Raw genomic sequence first — 17551 nt, 5'->3', positions numbered from 1 at the left:
TGTTTTAACGAAATGTTTTTCGTACAAACGTAATATTTTTTCGTAAAAATACGAAATAATATTACTTTTTTACGAAATATTATTTCGTTTTAACGAATTGATTTTACGTGTAGGCTATTACGTTTTTTGCGAAATACATTTCGTAATTCTGAAATCATATTACGTTTTAATAAAATAACATTTCGTTTCTATGAAATATATTTCGTATTTACGAAAAGATATTACGTTATTTCGAAATGAAAAAAAAAATCCGGAAAATGTGTCTCGTGTCATTTTAGGTGTGTCGTAAGAAAACGTACGGAATCGTGAAAAATGCCAGTTTTCTGACTCGTGTGCCTACTTTCTGAACATGTGACGCTTCTAATGATCAAACGCTTGTAATACAGTCATGAATATTACATATTCTTGAAGAAAATTTTGCTTTTGGGAAAAGGATTGGCAGAAATTAATGGGAATGGAATTGCGCCCAGAGAATGGCGTCGCTCGCATAAATTTATTTAGTCAAATAGTCCTTTTCCAGCCCCAATAGTTTTAACAATGTCATTTATCCTTTCTTTATTTATACTTACTTACATGTTTGGCAAGAAAACTCGTTTGTAGCCAGTGTCCTTATTTTACGGCCAACGCTAGGCTGAAAGCACACATAAAGATCATCCATTGGAACGACGGAAGACAAACGTTACCTTTGTCATATTTGCAACAAGATACTCTCAATGTAGAAACTAGTTTGCTGTTCCTTTAGAGGTTAAAGAACACATGTAACATTTGCCTATAGGAACTTGACCTCAGTTTTAATCAACACAAGACCATGAAACATGCTGTTAGCCTTCCTTGGTTCAGTTTACGAATGTATTTCAGTTATGTATGTTTGGACGGGTAGTTAACCTTACCTGAGATTTGGTACCCGTAGTAACATGTTTTCCATTAGTGTCAACCTCTCTACATCAGTCAGAAATGGAGGACAAATGATTTCAGACACAATGTTTTTTATCACAGCGGAGACCATACGGGTCACCCGAGGATCAACTTCACCACACTGCAATACGTATTATCTGCGCTTTCCTTATAATTGATCTTACATCTATTCGCGACCTGTGTAAAAACAGTTCAGCAGAAAGCCACCAACAACGGTTCCGACAGAAAAATGTCCAGAAATGAACGGAAACTACAAGTAGCACTCCGTAACCATGAACTATTAGGTTACTTCTCAAGAACAGACTCAGTCAATCCAAGTCTGCTATTATTTCTCTTGGTTGCATTATTTGCTTCCGAAGGATCTTTTTACAGATTTTATTGTTTAGATGCAATCAACAGCATTTGGGCAATGTTAGTCCAGAATTGCAAACGTTGCCATGGTGTTTGTGGTTGTTTTATAATAACGCAAATGATATACATAATTTTAGTAATAAAGCGTTGACGTTGACGTCGTTTTAAGTATAGGAGAGTTGTTCTAATTGACTTAGTGTATGATAAGTAAAGAAAGAAGAAATTTTGATGTTTCATCAGGAGAGGCTAACATTTTATAAAAGAATATTACAGTTGTGTCTTTCCGCATTGAAGTCATCCATTATAAAAAGACACTCGTGTAATATCTTCTATTATAATAAAGTATTTTCATAATGAAAGTATGCTAGTACTTAATAAATGCCCTTATAGCCCGTTTTATGCCAAAGTTTATATAGACTACTTTATACGCAAACCATACCGTTCCATTATAACATGAATGAGAATCAATATCTAAACAAATACAGAGTTATTTACCGGGATATTGGCAACATTTAGAATAAGACAATAGTTTAGTTCAAAAAACAGGACTAGAGCCATTATGTAAGTATTGGGTCTATATAAAATGATAAAACATTCCTACTTAAATATTTATGTGAAGATGACGTATATTCAAACATGTTTTATACAACTGTTTTGCTTATTCATTTAATTTTATTTGCGTTTGTTTATGCTTCTGATAAAGTTTACATCTCAGTGCACTTAGATACAAATACAAACGAAAATGTGGATATCATTGTCTTTTATATAATTCAAAATATTAGTATAAGGAAATGCATGGAAGATTGTAAGTCAAGAAAACGGTGTCAGTTTGTAAATTACATCGCGCGTTCGAACACGTGCTTTTTATTAGGCACCAATGGAGGAGTGAGTATATCTGCTTCGTCTGCCTTAACAAGACTGACCGACATGCCTGGTTATCTCTTTGGTATAAACAAGGAATGGGATCCGGTGAGTAAAAATTGCAAAGTGTGATCATATTATACAGTAATATACGTTTTATATAGAATTGTTGCCAACCACTGTCACCAGAACAGAAAGAAAATGCCACTGTACATGTTCTACTCTACCTCATTCTCATGGACGGAAAAATGTACTAAAGCATATCAAATGCGCATTACTCGCCTTTAACGCGCACTTTGGGAAAAATGGGTACTATGCATACTACACAAGAGGTAATTTATTTTCCATCGTGCTCCAGTCACATTGTCTCAATATTTCATATCGCAGAGACACCCCGCATACTTTCTGCTTTCGTCAACGGTAAAGAAAAATCTTAGATAAACTTCCATAATGTAGTTGCCTGTTCATGACCATGGTTCTTGTAGTATACATAACGGTAGGGTATTACATGCGCACTGTTGTTTTCTTTCTGGTCTGGTGCCAGTGTTGTCAACCGTGAAAATAAGAATTTTGACGACACTTTCACAAATAAGATATTTGACAATCTAAATGATAAAGAAATGAAAAAAAAAATGAATATTTTAACAAATGAAAGCATGATAAGCATTCAATATAATTATGTCCAAAGAAAGATTAAACTGCAAAACATGCGAGAAATATTGAGAAATTGTTTCATTTAAAGCGCGATTGTATTCGTTAGTGTGCACTTGTGTGTTTTGGTTTTGTTTTATATGACAAAATAGATAAACATATTAGAAAGACGATGCTATTGTAAGTTATACTTAGTCTAATATTCCTCGTGATATTTTGTCAGTAAGTGTCAGTAAGTAAAATCCGCTAATATATACGTACGTTTCCATTATTCAGTGCGATAATTACACACTGAAATTATTGATACTTACTACAATACAGTATAGTAAGTCGATCACACAGTGGCGTAGAGGTAAAACCTCTGATTTATGAAAAAAGTTATGATAGGTTCCAATTCGGTATGCAATTTTATTGATATTGCTTTTATTTTTCCATGATGCATTTTATGTTACATAATTCATTCTTTTGTCATTTTCAATCGATAGTTTGACAGAGCATATTCTATAATTCCTTTCTTTCTCTGCCATTTCTATCAATATACATTAATGCATAGAAGGAATACAAATTAGTTGACATGATCTTCAAACCAGTTTGCAGATAAATATAAAATAAGAACATGACAGTGTTTGTCTTAAGACCAGTATCCATAACCTTAAATAGGTAACCAAACTGCTTTGCCCACACTGCTATCGGCGGATGTGCCATGATATCAGTTAAGTTGCGGCCTACGTGGCCTAGTGGTTAAGGTTGCTGACTTCAAATCACTTGCCCCTCATCGATGTGGGCTCAAGCCTCACTTGGGGTGTTTAATATTTCATGTGAGGAAGCCACCCAGCTGGCTTGTAGAAGGTCGATGGTTCTACCCAGGCAACCTGGGGGTCTTCCTCCACCATCAAAGCTGGAAAGCCGCCATATGACCTATAATTGTGCCGGTGTGACGTTAAACCCAACAAAATAAATTTAATAAAATAAATAAATAAAACCAGTTTAGTTATATATTAACATTATATTTGTTTATCAATAGTTTATGCCGCTGTTCAGTTTTGGACTCTGAAAATATATTTACGGCAACATACGGATAGTTTGAAGTGTAGGGTAAATATTTACTGACAACACAATTTGCATAATATCGTTTCTTTACAGTATGCAAATAGTTACAATTGTTGCCAATTTAGAAAGTTTGTAGAAGTGAAACATAATTAAATAAAGATAAATACTTAAATGAATGCTATTTTATATTAGCAGAGGTCTTTCGGGGCAAAACAATGAACACGGGGTGATCGCAAAAGTATAACACTACATATTAAAATGTTGGCAAATGTCTGAAGTTATTGGTTTGGGAAAAATATAATTTTAAATTGAACACCACTTAGTCGCATGTTTCTTAATTCAGATAAAATCCACTTACTAAATAACTATATCGGCATTTTCTATATTGTAGAAAATGCCGATATAACGTTATTTTGTAAGTGGATTTGCAACCACTGTCTGTTTCTTTTCTTCCAAAGTAGCGATAAAGTTCTTTATGGGAATATAAATCTTTGAAAAGAACTTTACCGCACTTTGGAAGAAAAGAAATGGAAAACGTCATTAAATATAACCAACTGAATTTTCTCCTTTCCGCTTCATTAAGTTATTATGCTATCATTTTTATCTAACATGCAACAGACCATGTCGAATTCGACAGAATGCAACACAAACATTCTGAAGCGAAGTAGTGTTAACGAAAATACAATGCTACAAGCACGAAACAAGGTAGTGATAGAACGATGATGGTGTCTTTGTTTAAGACTCTAGGCAAACAGACAATCTGATGGTGTTTCATCAATGTTGGAGAGAAAAATACTGCCTTAAAGCTTGCATTGTGAGCAGGCTTACACGGTTTCGGTATAAAGAGTACACAAGGTTGTTCTTCAATTCGGTCTGTTGACGTACTTGTTCATCCCAAATAAGTTTCAAACTTAGCTCAGATGTTACCAATACCATTATTCTGAACAAGTTGGATAAATCTCTAATCATAGCATGATGTAAAGCCTTGTGTTTCCTCTGAAATTATATACAATTTAGATTGATATTGTAATGAATAATGGACTTTTTACAAATATTATTAATCATACTTGAATTCTTTTCAGTTATCTGGCTAACTTCACGTGTGACATAATGCTATCAAGCATGTTTAACAAAATAAGATAAACATATGCAAAGATCCATTAGAAACACCGAACAAAATCAAGCAACATAACAGCAGACTCGGTTTGATTGAGTCTGTTCTTGAGAGATAATGAAATAAGCGATACCCTTCACCTCACCCCCCTCCCCCCTCTAGCACCGTCTTAAACGGAGATCATTTATAGTGAAATTGAATGCTCTCTATGTAGAGACTTGCACTAAGCCCTCTTTACACAAGGGAAACAATCTGTTATTAGAGTGAAATTGTTGAGTGAACTCCGTTTTACAATCATAATCCTGTCCATGTTATACATGTGCAATAGAAAAATAAGCTATCTACGTTACATGCTATACATGATAACACAGTCATGTATCTAATAGTACCGAAATTGTTTTCTTTGATTTTCTCATAGTTTTAGATATTTGTCCCATACTTTGACACATATATACGGGTAGCAAAGCGCATTCTTTTTCCAGCAATAGCTTACCTTGTGAAATTCTGTCTGTTTGTTGAAAAATTTCTCCACAAAAATGTCTACTAATCATGCATTATTTTTTTCGTGCCTAGAAATAAAAGTGCATGCTTTGCATGAGATATTATGTACTTAGCCACCTAAGCCTATAATAAAGTTTCAGTGGAGTTGTCTCCATTTTTTTCCATTTTCCATTTTGTCATTCTACATCAGTAATTACAAATAAACCTCTGCTTGTCTGCAGGCAACACTGCTTTATTTTGGTTTTCAATCATTACTTAACCAACTGCAAACTTATTGTAACTAATGGAGCATAACTGTAAATGTTGACAAAACAGTCGTCATAGTGTTTAAGTCCGGGAACAGATAAGAGAATGTGGAATTGTATAATACTATAGTAATGTACAATTGAAAGTTGTCGAGATATTTATGTATTTAAGCGTTACGCTATCGTCGAATGGAAACTATTTTCAAGCTTTTTCATTGTCTGATAAAGGTGGTATATTCTTTGGATATATTGTTTGATAAAGTTGCTTTGAATGTTGTAGAAAACTTAAAACTTTTTGATCGCCAGATCGTGCCCATTCGGTCGTACGGGTCAGAGATTTGGGGATTTCATAAGCACCAAATATTGAATGAATAGATTTCAAGTATTTGAAACAGATTCCTGGTGTGCGACAGCAAACGTCAGTTTCAGCAATTTTTGGTGAATTTGGCCGATTTCCTTTATTGAACAAGATCATGCGTAAAGTTAGAATCGGCTTAGGATCACGAAACCCCTAGACTCTTTTTTTACATAAATTAATGTTTTAACCGATACAAATGGAACATTAGTGTATAGTTGGTCACAAAATGTGAAACGTTGTTGTCCGATCTAGGATTTTCATACTTATGGATTTATGTTGATAGTATTGTTCAAATAAATGCTGTAATACAAAAGAAAATAGGCAAGGGTAGATTACTTTACATGCTTGTATGTATATCTAATATGGTAACTATATATATGTATAGCTGATTGTCATTCCGGTCATACAGTGTATGACTCAAACTTTTCTGTGATATGTGCATGTACCGCCACATTGTAATTGGTAATGAATATGTACATGTTGTTGAAGAATGAATTTTGATTTCACTTGAAAAAGCAATCAGTCACCAAGTTTCATTATCTCGAATCTGATACAACGTTCAATAAAACCCAAACATGTGTGAAGGTGTGATTTCCTCTGGCTAGCACACATCGGTCCTTTGGATTTAAATCTGGTACCTTTCAGGCTATTTTTGTTCTTGTATTATTTCTGCTTTACTAGAGCACACGAAGTTAGCAACCAAATGAAACAATACTTGATGTGCGATATTACTGTGAAAAAAAATATTCAAATGATTTAAATGAGGTATATATTTACATTATAGTAACTAAAATAAAAGCATTTGGTTAATTATAATAACATATATATTAAATGTCACGCTAAGACAATCTGTATGACAGATGTGAAGTATTTTATCCCACCTAGGATCGCGGAACTGCATGACTTACAATATCTTAGTCACATCTGCCCATATTGCAGGGCGCAACAATATTTTACCTGATATGCTTTCACGTTTACAGATCGACAATTCAGAGCTTTATGCACAAATATGGACCGACCACCCACGGTTATTCCAGACCATCTGTTGGATATTTAAATCGTTCTGTCACAAAGCTATTGGACTCCACTTTAGCTCCGACAACATCAAATAGTTACAGGAATTCATTTGGTCATTACATTAGCTTTCATAACATCTACTATTCCACTAAGACCTTATTTCGGGTTTCAACTGAGCAAGTAGCCCAATTTATTATTTATAGCCATGATAGGTTTCTAAAGGGTTCGACAGTTACATCCATGGTCTCTGCTCTTGCATATATTCACAATGTTTGTGCTTTGAAAGATCTCCCTAAAGCTTTTGTGATCAAAAAGTTGTTGTTTGGGCTAAAGAAGCAAAATCTAGCAGATACTAGAAAACCCATTTCATACGTTATCTTACGGCAGCTTATTGACCAACTACCCAATGTTGTTAGGAACCCAAACATGCAGCTTCTGTGCAGAGCTATGTTTTTAACGGCGTTCTTTGCATTGCTTCGGATCGGTGAACTCATCGTCTCATCTTCTGGTGACCGGAATACTATCAGATTTCAAAATTTGGACTTCCATTATTCACAGGGAAAACCAGTTAAGGCATCATTGATTTTGGTCAATTTCAAGCATTTTCAGACTTTATCTGCTACTATCACACTTCATCGTCAAAAGAACAAATATACATGTGCCCAATTCAGTGGCAAATCCAAGGGTCCATTGTTCTGTTTTCCCTGTGGACGTCCAGTTTCAGATACGTTATTCCGTTCGGTTTTAAGAGCGTGTCTAAACAGATGTAAGTTGGATACGAAATTATTCACCCCTCATTCTTTCCGTATTGGGGGAGCTACGCATGCTTACGAATGTAATCTGACTGATTCAAGAATCAGGCTCTTGTGTTGTTGGAAGTCGGATGCGTTCCGTAAATACATCCGTCCACCAAGTATGTAAGTAGACAGTTGGCTGTAAATGTTTGGTCTTGATATCAGTGGTTCATTGTTTCGATGGTTGTGGCCATTATTTTTTTATGTGTGGCTGCACTAGGATGTGTTAATGTAGTTACGTCGTTCATGTCTGGTCGAACCAGTATGATCTTAACGGGTACTGACATGTGCAGGTACTCTTGTGTTTCATGTCTGGTTGAGCTAGCATGGGCTTAGTTGAGATGTGTTGCGTGTCTGGTTGAGCCAGCATAATTTATGTAAATATTTGCCTAGTGTCTGGTTTAGTCTGTGTAATTTTAAATATATATGTCAATAGGTGTTCAATGTATTGTTGAGCCGGAATGGTTTATTTGGTATGTGTTTCATTTCTGGTTGATCCAGCATGATTTATTTTTAGTACATACGAAAGAAATAGTACATAAATTACGAAGGACGTAATTATCTTTATTTCAAATAAGTGCATAAATATATGGATCCCCGTTGTATTATTTTATGTAATGTAAACGTATCCATGCCTTCAATCATGTCTGCTTTTTGTCATTTTTATCATTAAACAATTTGTGAAATTTGTCGGAAGATAAAATCGTTATGTCTTTAGCGCAGACTGAATTACCAAACGTACTAGGCAAGCTACCTTGCGCGCTTAACAAATATGAGTAAGGTCGACGGATTTACCAATCGTTGCACTGATCGCAAATTGCTTATTTGCGTGCGCGATTTGCAACACTACGCGCATATTGGTTATTTGCGCGTAATATTTGCAGAGCTATTGTAAATATTACTATGCAAACGGTAATTATTGCAACACACTGAACAATGTTTAGATACGCTTACTTTAAAATAATACTGGTGAGTCATCAATATGTGCTTGAGAAATACAAATTCACATGGTTTAGAGTCTATTGATCAAAACTATTTCTTTCTGGCGTATTCATCAAAAAGGAAAGGAATTTTCCACGTGATGTCCGACAAAAATTGCTTTCTTTTCTGCTCTTTGATTTCTTTCCTGCTCTTATGAAACTTATTTTTCTCGTTTGATGCCATTATTTTGGGCCAGGCTAGACATTAAAAATAAAACTAATCGAAAGGACAAAATAGTCATTTAGGACATACATTGCACACACAAAAAGCCATCGCAAATGCTCCGCGCCCACATGCGCTGAGAAAAAATTGAAATAAGAAAGCGAGTACTCAGTGTTACAGGTGAAGTAGTCCAAAATATATTTCCATGTTGTTGATGAAATATGAAATAATAAGACATTTAAGGATGTTGCAGCTATATTTTTGACTTAGTTTTATTGCTTATTGTATTGAGAAAAGATCTGGACCACATTCATAGTGAATTTCTAGGTTTTTGTTTTATTCACTGAGGAAATGTCTAGATACACGTAACTACTAAACGGCAAATTTATGGGAGCATTTTCAGAGGGTGATGCTTTTCAGGACAGATTATTTATCTTATAAGTAACATAACATCTCAATATTTTGTTTTTATTTTCTTCTTAAAAAAACATGTTATACTAAGTGGCTTAGATGGTTTTCATACCACTAAAATACTGGAAATGAAGTCTCTATATTTAATTATTTATATAAAATAAAGGAAGAAAACTGAAACAAGTATTTAGTGAGTAGGTTATAGGAAAAAGATGTTTCTTTTTGTGAAGAAAGCACCAAACTTTGTATGTAACTATTTTGAAGTATGCTGAATCCAAAAAAGGAGGAGGCACGCTGTTCGCTAACCTCAATTAGCTTAAAATGAGACCTTCATTTTATTTATTTTAATCATATATAATGTAAGCAATGTCCAAAAGGTTAATTTATAACCTAGAGAAGTAACTATTATTGACATAATATTTATTTAGTTACATTTTATACACATTCAATATATAGGACACATACAAATGACATAGATGAGGCCCTAAAAGTGGGAAGATTGTTTAAAACTTTCATTTACAAGATGACTTTATTTTTAATTGTGAATATTATATCACTCAGGTAAACAAAACTAAGTTTAGTATTTAATTATATCAAAATATTATTTAAACATTCTTTACATTCTGAGGTTCATTAAGGGTATTCTACATATAGGTACATACTGTAATTCATAATCAACGTTACCGTACTTAAACTTTACATGGAGTACCGATAGTTCGATTTCCATATGAATATTATTATTAAGCATTCAAAAGAGTAGCTAAAGAAGGAGCTATTTTGTGTTTTTCTTGTAAATTCAATAACTAATGTAAATTGATGTGAAACATATCATACAAAATATAATTCATATATTTTTCGAGACAATAAATGAATTCAAGCTAAAGCATACGATCATCGTAATGCTTTCTTTACAACAAAAGAAAAGGGAATGTGAACTAAATGTATTGTTGTATTTATTATTGCTAATTTATACTACACTCAATGATACTAATTTATTTGAAATTGATTAAAATTTCAAGTTTTAGAACCAGTCTAAATTCCGTTGTCTTAAAAATAGCACTAGTATTGTATGATAGATTAACCTTTGTACGGTTTGAATCAACGACCTTCCTATTGATCTGACAGCACCTTTACCACTAGACGGTGTCTCCCACTGAACCACTCCACAGAGCAGTGATTTCCTGCAGACACCCCAAGAACGCAAATAGATTCATATAAAATATGTTAAGATGGAAATATCATACAGAAATAAAGAAAGTCATACCAAATAGAGTTAGATGTATATTTTTTAAGGTAAAGATTAATCGATTAGTTTATAAACAATGTCTCCTTAAAATATACTGAGCTACAGTTATCTTGCCTATTAAGCCTTTTGATAAATAAAGAAATAGTGTATTTTCTGTCTTAGGTTCCAAATCGGCCCAGATAATAATATCATGTATCTGATAAACTTACAAAAGTTGAAAGAAAAGTTACGATCCGGTTACCCTAAACAAACAAGTTTTAATTTTCTGCGTAACAACCCTTTCAATATTTAACTAAGACTGTAATTTGCCAATATTTCACTCTCTGGCACACATGCCTTCAAAATGTCTAAGTACACAGGATTGGCTTGATGCATAAATATCTGACTTTGTATGTATTCTTGAAGTTACATTGATGAGTTTCCTCCAACTTATAGCACCTAATTATGAAGCGTATTACATAACTGAAGCCAGGTACCAGTTCTCTTGACCATTTCCAGTTGACAGGATTAACAATGTCAATGTATGCTATAAATGCCTGTCTACAACATGCGTAATATAAAGTTATTTGCTACATATTTGAATATCTCTCAGGGTGGTTGCTTTCATTACGTCTAATTGCTTCAGAAAATATATACTCTGGCTTCATTTTGATATTTCTTTGCATAAAAGAACAATCTACTCCTTCAGTTGTCATGTGCGCTTCTTGAATCTTTTAAAACGGCATAACAATAAGTTAAGATATCCTATGCCTTGCAAACATATTGAGACAGTATCACAACAAAATAATACATTATAAAGAATGTAAGCTTTACGTCTACGTTCTTGGATGTGTCTTTTCCAGTTGGATTTTTGTCCTTGTTTTTGTGCCAAAAAGACGGCTTGCTACGGAATTAGTCAGCATGTACTAGAACTGTTTGGAACAGGCAAATGAAGCTACAGCTTACAACTAGCAAACTGTGTGTATCAGTGTTGGTTGCTCGTAAGATTATCCCCTCGTGGTTTTGTTTTTATGCATCTGGGGCAAACAAATGTGTACCAAGTCGCACGCATACCAGTTAGTGCACCATATATTGTGACTTCAAACTTTTGGAACAATACATGGTCATGTTATAAACAAAGGTATTCACCTGTAAGTCAGTAAATGGTGCCAGATACCATTCTAGTTCCAAAAGGAAACAGACAGCATGAAAACATCTAAATTACCTGATGTTCACATTCCTAATATTTTTATACGAAGCCATGTTTGAGGAGAGACATTAAGGTATTAACATACTAAATATCTGGCCTTCTTTATTCTAGATAAAACTGACAAATTTCAAATGGCTACAGCACAGAACAGGACCCGTTTTAAATGAATGTAGCTTACATTTTTACATTTTCTTAAAGAATATTGTCAGTGCTGAGAAAAAAAATCAAAAGAAAATTGGGGCTCATATTTTAGTCAAACAAACCAACTACAATATCAATTAAAATGATACCCCAAATTGTATGACCTACATTTCCATAATAAATCTGTCATGCTATCATATTATTGCGATTGTGTTTCCTATATGTCAAGGATAGATCTTTTATGTGATTTCAGCAAAAATAAAATGTAAAAATGGAAGGAAAAAAGCTCCACAGAGCAATGTAGGAGGACTTTTTGAATGCACCATTTTGCGACTACCATGATTTTTTCCCCGCAAGTTATCTATCTAGGTTCTGTATACCTTAATTTTGACCCTAGCATTGCTTAATTCTGTTGAATCTGGATTGACCAGTAACGTAACTTGACTTTCTTTACTATGTACGCTTCATAGAACCAATCAAATGCCAGTGCAATAACACATTCATGTAAATTAAAATTTGTAAAACAAATGTATTAGAGAAGTACTGGAAAACCTATTACAATTCTTAGATATCTAATGAATGGGTGTAAATATAAGTTTCTTTTATTTTATGTTTTATGGATGAGTCATTTGATTTGAAAACATGATTATTTCATATACTGTTATGTAATATGGAAAATGTTCCATTGAAAAGCCCCTCCTTTTTATATAAATCTATTGCCCTAATAAATCCAGATATATAAGTTACCTCATGGACCTAAACATGTGAATATTTTTACTTTTTCGATATTTCATATACAAGATCCATGAATTCTGTTTCTGTACTTACGTTAAATTCAGTAATATGATATTTAACGAACGAAATAAATTAGTCTGCCCTTAAAATGTGATTTTTAACAACTTTCCCTTGAAGGACCTCGTATTATTTTTCCTGAGTCATGTATATTGAATGCGTATAAAATCTAATTGAATAAATTTTGTTCTAAGGGTTATAATTGGTTAAGGTAATGAATTTACATTGTTGAAATTGTTCTATGTATATTTAATTGAAATAAATAAAAGGTTGTTCCCCTTTGGGGCCTCAGGTTTTGGCCTTTTCAAGCCAACAAATTGTATATGTAGTCCATTTCTGATCCAGTATACTTTATAATACTTAAATGCAAACTTCCATGCTTCATAAGAAATAGAGGATATTTGTTTGTTTCAGAGTAAGATCGAAATATATTTCACCGAGTGAACACCATATGCAATATTTTAACGAGTGGCGCAGCCACGAGTGAAAATGTAAATTATGGTGTTCACGAGTGAAATATATTTCAATCTAACACTGAAACAAACAAATTTTCTATTTATTTTATGCATTTTTAACGGTTTTAACTAAATTATATCCAGTTTGTCCGCGCAACGTCACGTGCGTCGCATCATGACGTCAATAATATCGTGACGTCAGAATATCTTTGTAGAAAAAATATAAATAGTTCTATTATGTTTCCCGATTTCTTTTACATTTATTTATAAAAGAATGTAAATATTTATGATCCTGTTATTATTTTTGTACATTTATACATTTCTGAAGAATATTTTGCAAGAATTTTCTATCATTTATAATTCATATCATTTCGCATTCAAGTGTAGTTCCGTACCAGTGAAAAATAAAAATGATATTTTCACTGTTTGAAACAGTGAACATATCAATTTTATTTCACTGATAAATTTCAGTATTTCACTGAAGAGCATAAAATAAACATGTTTTCACACGCAGTTTTGAAATTAAACACACAGTAAAATCTGATTACCTCCCTTTTAGTATGTATCTTGAAAAATAAGAGTATTTTGTAGTAAACTTTGTATATTTGTCAATACTAAATGGTTGTTTGTCTATGCTAGTGATATTTTATCCATGTATAGATCATAAAAAGACATTACTTTATAGATAAATTTCAATTTAAAAGAAACATTTTTCTTTTCAAGACATTTTTACGTCCCTTCTTCAAACTGATTTAAAAGGAGGTTCCAGGGCAGATATAACGTGTCTCCTCTTGTAGGATTTGGCATACCTTAAAGTCATTTCATGCAAAATTTGGTGCTTTCTTCACAAACCGGAACATCTTTGCCTTTTTTTGTTCCATATCTTAGTCGCTAATTGTGTAATTTTATACTTTGACTGCTTGTGATGTATTCTGGTAAGAGGTAAGCTCTTAATATCAACAAATTGTCCAGTCACAAACTTTGAACGGTTGCCAACATTTTGATATATAAAATTACTTGTATTGATGATCATGAACCCTTGAAAAAAGCCTATTTTTGACAATATTTAGTGTTACATTCAAATTATGAATTTACTACACAGGGTGACGAGGAAATTTGTGAAACATGTCAAGATATAGGTCCCTGCTCATCTGGTATCATTAATGCAAACGTGACATCATCAATATCAACTACATGTAAAACGTCTGGTAAGTTAATGAATTTAAATTGCAAACATGAAATCTGAACATCTGTATGGTATTGTATGGTTAATCTCACACAGATATTACAACACGAGAAGGTTTACCAAGTGGCTGTCTTCCTTAAAGTAAATATGTACTTCATCAGATTACGTAACGACACCAACGTACCCATGGTCCTTTATGGTAGAGTAATTATGGTGCCCGTCTGTACTTGAGTTCATGCCCGAAGTGCATCTGCAGTCTTCCTCGATAATATTTTAAATAGTCTTTTTCAATCTTCTTACAGTCAGAGCTTTAGCTGCAAATTATACGTATTTATATTTTTACAGGATGTGATGATCCCTCTCAAGAGAAGGCTGTTGTCTATGGAACACAATTTATTCCAGGAAATAGCATAAAATATCTATGTAGCACTAGCTATATTATCAATATATCCACCACAAACATCGCCGAATGTCAACAGAACGGCACTTGGAGCTCGACTGACTTTACATGTATTTACGGTAAAGTCTTCTATGCTTGCCATTTTTTAATTCATCGTTATTTTAATTGTAAATAAAAAATTTCCGCTTCTTTGTAAATGAAGCAAAGGCCATTTTTTAAGTTATGTTCGATTTAAATAATTCATGATAGTTTGTTGTGTATAACAAGATAAGAGGAAGATTAACATGTTTTACTAGAGGGCGTGGACGGTAGCTTGCATCCCCACTACCGTCCATGAACAGGCTCAATCTAACCGAGCCTGCAACATTTTCGTTTATGTCTTGTTGGCGGCTGTGATTTTCCACTTTTTTTATTTTAACTTTAAAATTTTTTCAGTTAACAATAAAATTCAACAAGAAAGTGCATTTAATGTGCCGCAATTCAAAAGGGGTAACTAAACCAATAGGTTCAGTAACAGAATCGGTATTGACTGTACAGTCGTTATTTGGTACACCACCCAATATTTTCGTTCGAATTATAACTTCTGCAGACTGTGGATCATTGATAATAGCGGATGGGAGCTTTACAGCAACATCGGGAACAACAGAAGGAATGACTGCCACACTTTCATGCGATGTTGGATTTGTCTTGTCAGGAAGTTCTTTGATTACTTGTACAGAATCTGGTTGGGATGGAAGTGCAACCTGCCCGCCGATAGGTATATATTTACATGAAAAGTTTACGAGTAATTGTTACTGTCCAGAAAACAGAGTTTTGACTGCTAAGAAAACAAGAAACTGACACAACTTTTTTTGTCCACTATTGTGTAGTATTTCTCTCTTTAAAAATATGATTCATATTTCAGACTCACAAGTTCGCTAAATAAGTTTCATTTAGTCATGTAAACGGTAACAATCTTGTGTAAACGTATATACATATATCGCCCGAGATAAGGAAATTCAAAAGTCCATGGTTTGATACGAAGTATAAAAATGTACATCGTGAATTTAGACATGCTAATAAAATCTTTAATAAATTCAGCACTGATCAAAATAGGGATTTAGTAATAACAAAGAGACGTATATAGATGGTAGTAAAAAGGCGCGAACGTACCATTAAAATCTGTAAAATAACCCTTTAGAAGCATAGAATAAAACCAAGCATAACAGACCCGTTTTGATCAAGTCTGTTCATAAGAGGTGATGGAAATTGCATCACCTCTCTCGCCACAAGCCTCGCCTTAAGCGCAATTTTATTTCATAGATATTGAATGGACTCCATGATCCTAAAGGATCAGGACATATAACAAAACTGAATTTGAGGGGGACATTTTAAAGCCACAATACGGCGCCTAACAATTGCACTGGTGATAAAGGGGAGTCATTATCTTCACCTTTTTTATTCGTCAATGATATGTATGATATTTTAAAAGATAACATTGCCAATACCTTTAAATCAGGCGATATACAAATATTCTTGCTTCTTTTTGCAGATGACACTTTGTTATTTTCATATTCAAAAGAAGGATGACTGTTATTACTCAATACATTTCAAACTATTGTGATAAATGGGGCATATCAGTGAACGTCGATAATGGCATTTAGATCTGGAAACAGTTAAATTGTGCAGTTCTGTTATAACAATATACTAATGAAAGTTGTTAAAAACCTAGGTGTCACACTTTCGGCTAATTGTAACTTTTACCTAGTTCAAAACCTTTTATCTAAGCATCTTTAAAAGCTTTGTATTCGATAAACTCATTATTTGACTCGGTATCATTAAACGTAACTGGAAAGATTAGATTGTTTGAATGTATGATCATGCCAATGTTATCATATGTATCAGAAATATGGGGTTTCATAAGGCAGCCGATATTGAAAAAATACATTTAAAATTTCTAAAACACCTATTGGGTGTTCGATAACAAACTTCTTCTTTCGCTGTATTGGGACAATTAGGCAAATTTCCGCTATCAATAATATGCAGAATCAAAATAATCAAACACTGGCATACAATTAGTAAAACTCCAAATACATTAACATATAAATTGATGTATGTTGGACTGTTATAGGAATGTAATAAATAATTGGTCTACAATGTCAAAAATTTATTAGCAGATTTAGGAGTGCATACCTGTGGAATGATGTAAATGCAACAACAATGCATACCAATGATGCCACTGATTTAGAGAATGAAAAGTATAGTAAGGGTTTATCACGTTTGAAAAGGGGAAATATAGAACATTAATAGGACACAACGTTTGTATACCAAATGTATTATGCACTAAGTAAAGTCTGATTATCACACTTTACTTGTATGTCCTTATTATAAAGATCTTCGAAGAGAGGTATTGCCTAAATTTCATTGTGTACAGCCAACAATAACCAACTTCAAAATTCTTCTAAACTCAACTCGGCAAAAATAATAGTTTTCTTAGCAAACTTTATATATGAAGCTACACGTAAGATAAACGAGACAAATTGGTAAGTATTAACTTGCCACTTAATTGTAAATTGTATATTGTATCTCAAAGGAATATTTAGGACTTTGCAAGAATTGAATGTTGTATATATATACATGTACTATCTGAACTATTTGTACAATATATCATGTTTTTTCGTAATATACCATCATCTAGAACCACCACGTGTTGTGTATTGTGATGAACATTATTTATGTTTACGTCAGTAAA

This window comes from Mercenaria mercenaria, chromosome 12, assembly GCF_021730395.1.
Source record: "Mercenaria mercenaria strain notata chromosome 12, MADL_Memer_1, whole genome shotgun sequence".
Lineage (NCBI taxonomy): Eukaryota > Metazoa > Mollusca > Bivalvia > Venerida > Veneridae > Mercenaria > Mercenaria mercenaria.
The sequence above is the reverse complement of the archived record's forward strand: the minus strand, read 5'-3'. Positions refer to the sequence as shown.